We start from the raw sequence: 3,719 nt of genomic DNA, 5'->3' as shown, positions 1-3,719 counted from the left end.
ATTCTGTGTCTCCCTCTCTCTCTGCCCCTCCCCCATTCATGCGCTGTCTCTCTCTGTCTCAAAAATAAATAAAACGTTAAAAAAAATTTAGATATTCAGATCAGAATTCCAGTAAGTTGTCACTTCCCACACACTAGGATGACTAAGAAAACAAGTAATAACAAGTGTTGATGAGCATGTAGAAAAATCTGAACCCTATACATCGGTGGTGAAAATATAAAATGGTACACCCACTTTAGAAGGCAGATTGATGGTTCCTCAAAAGGATAAAGAATTACCATATGGCCCAATAATTTCACTCCTAGGTAGTTACCCAAGAAAATTGAAAACATACATGCATGTAAAAACGCCTACACAAATGCTTATAGCAGCATTACTTGTAATAGCCAAAAAGTGAAAACAACCTAAATGTATAGTAACTGATAAATGGATAAGCAAAATATTGTGTATCAGTACAATGGAGTATAATCTAACAAGAAAAAATAAAAGGCATAGAAACATGACATGGAAGAACTTTGAAAACTTTATTCTAAGTCAAAGAAGCAGACCCAGAAGGCTATTTAGTGTTAATCTCTTTATGTGAAATGTCTTGAATGGGCAGATTCATAAGGAAGAAAGATCTGTGTAACCTGGGACTGGAGAGGGGGATGATGGTTAATAGGAATGTTAGTGATTCATAGTGGCTCTGCACTTTGTTTTGTTTTGTTTTGTTTTGTTTTGTTTTGTTTTTTTGAGTGAAGAAAATATCTCAAATTTATAAATAGGGGTGCCTGGGTGGCTCAGTTGGTTTAGTGTCCGACACTTAATTTAGACTGAAGTCATGATCTCATGGTTTGTGGGATTGAGCCTCATGTCAGGCTCCGTGCTGACAGTGTGGAGCCTTGGGATCCTCTGTCTTCCTCTATCTCTGCCCCTTCCCTGCCCAGGGTCGCTTTGTCTGTCAGAATAAATAAACATTAAAAATAGTAAATTATAGTGATAGTTGCACAAACTTGTGAATATGCTAAAAATATGCTAAAATACATTCAGGTGTATAGTTTAAATGAGTACATTGAATTGCAGGAATTAAATTTAAATAAAAATATAAAAGTAAATCCCTGTGATTAGATTAAAATCCCTTCAAGCATTTAAGTTCTATGATTAGTCTTCTTGAACAACATATGTGAAAATTTAAAGTATAGAGAAGAAACCAAATAAATCACACAAATACCTCCACTCTGAAAATTTTACTTTTTTCCTGTTTCCTCAACAGTCTTTGGAGCCAAGTTGCCTGGGGCTGAGTTCTAGGTTACCATCTATCTCTGTTACCTTGGTCAATTTATTTAAAGCTCTCTGTGCCTTACTTTCCATCTTCATCAACTCAGAAGGTTTTGTGATGACTAAATATGTAGAGTGATTATAACAATGAGTGGTGTGTAATAAAGGGCACATCATTGTCAATGTTATAATACTATTAACATACAATTATTTTTGTGCATATAATTACATGTGTGTCATTACTATTGGCACTTTATACCATAACCTAATTAGGATTTATAAAATCGGTGTTTTTTTGTTTTGCTTAAATATTTACCAGAGTTAAGCTTATCTTAATTAATATAACAATCATAGCTGGTTAAATTTTCTAGTAAGTAACATCATGCAGAAACAATAAAAGGATATAAAGGGAGAGTGTATGTAAGATTGCAAACCAAGAGGCAGGTTAACTAGATTAACTGAAAAGAGAGTATGTGTGGTCTTTACTAACATTTTTGAACAACATTTTTTTTGTAAGAAGTATATCAGTAAGTTTATTTAAAATCTAAATGAATACATAAATAGTTATGTTTACCTGGCTTATCATTTGTAATATTAACTGATCACATTTTCTATAAACCTGTGTTTTCAGAAAGATAGAGAAAAATTTGAATCTAAAGCATTTTATTTAGCAGGGTAGGTCGGTTACTCAGTATATATACTCGATATATTTTTCTACATCTTTAATGGATTAAATATGAAACATATTAGAATACTGGCCCAGGAAAGAATTAACAAACTTTTTTGGCCATTTGTCCATTTTTCTTTCTTTTTTTTTCTTAGTATGTCTAGAAAATGGAGTGAGAGATAAGTAGGGAGAGAAAAATAATAATGTAGGGAAAGAACAAGAGATAAACAACTCCTAAAATTGTTAATATATATCAGTCAACAAACTAAAAAAGTAATTCTTCAGAGCCTTTCAGTAATGGCCTTTGTCTAATTAATTGTTTTTTTGTGTATCAGATAAAATATAAAGTTTATTCTATGTGTCTGGGGGAACAAAGAAGAACAATCTTCTGATTTATAGGCCATTTTAATTTGTGATTTTATACTTGTGAAAATATTTTCAAGTTCTTATTATTGATTCTGTCTCTGAAGAGGCCACTGAACCTATCACATATGTAAAAATTGCTTCTGAAGGGAACAGATTTATCTGGGCAATTACTACATTGACTAAGAAACAAGGAGGCTGAGTTCCATCTTAACACAATTGTTATTTTATTGACTAATGTTAAGTGAGAGACAGAGTCAAAGCCTTAGGACACAGGAACAGTTATCCTCTCCTAGGAGCAAAGCATGATGCTCTGCAGAGACTTGAATTCTAGAATAAATCATTGGAATAGTGTTGGCAGCAGTATGGATGCACTGTTTGAAAATAAATTTATCCCATGTGGTTACCATGATGACTGAAATAAATGCCCAGCAACATACAAAGCCAACCATTGTTCCTTAGCTGGAATTATTTTAGTCATTGCTAGTGTATTTTTGTCTAAACTGGTTGCTTGATATCTGGGAATATACTAATGTCACAAACAACAATAAGTGAACTTTATAGCATTATCTAATTATTTTTCTTTTTAGTAATGACTGATTTTTAAAGCAAATACCATGACTCACAAAAAAACCTTATTAGAAATTATATTTCGGGCACCTGGGTGGCTCTGTCAATTAAGCGTCCAACTTCGGCTCAGGTCATGATCTGACACTTTGTGAGTTCGAGCCCCATGTCGGGGTCTGTGCTGACACCTTAGAGCCTGAAGCCTGCTTTGGATTCTGTGTCTCCCTCTCTCTGCCCCTTCTCCGCTCATGCTCTTTCTCTCTCTCTCTCTCTCTCTCTCTCTCTCTCTCTCTCTCTCTCAAAAATAAATAAACATTAAATAAATAAAAATAAATAAACTATATTAGCTGCAGCAACCAGTCTCAATGAGAAAAGTCGAGAAACATGAGAGTATGTATTTACTTAGTGTAAGTATGCTGAGCATTTATTCTTACTGTGTGATGAATACTAAAGGCAAAATAAGCTTGGTGGAAGAGATCAAATTTTTGTGTGGATTAAAAACTACAAAATCAGTCATTGCTCTTAGGTATTTTTCTTTCTCCAACACCATGTATGTGATATACTTGTTTCTTTATTCCCATAACCATAACTTTAAACCTTTGCCCTGAGTCTTGAGACAGACCCATCCAGATTCTCAGTCTCTTCCAGCCTTGAACTGTCTCAAAATTGGGTCTTGAAACCCAGCACTTTTATATTGGTGATTAATGCTAGAAATCACAAGAAAGATATAAGCTTAGTTTCTTCTTCATTTGTTTATTATTCATTTTTGTCCATTCATTTAGCATCTCTATGTGCTGAGAGCTGAGCATACAATGATGAGTGCATCATCTCAGAAAAGACCTTCAAAGAACACCTATCAACCTAC

The sequence above is a fragment of the Felis catus genome, chromosome C2, assembly GCF_018350175.1.
Source record: "Felis catus isolate Fca126 chromosome C2, F.catus_Fca126_mat1.0, whole genome shotgun sequence".
In the NCBI taxonomy this organism is placed as follows: Eukaryota; Metazoa; Chordata; class Mammalia; order Carnivora; family Felidae; genus Felis; species Felis catus.
Note: the sequence above shows the minus strand (reverse complement) of the source record.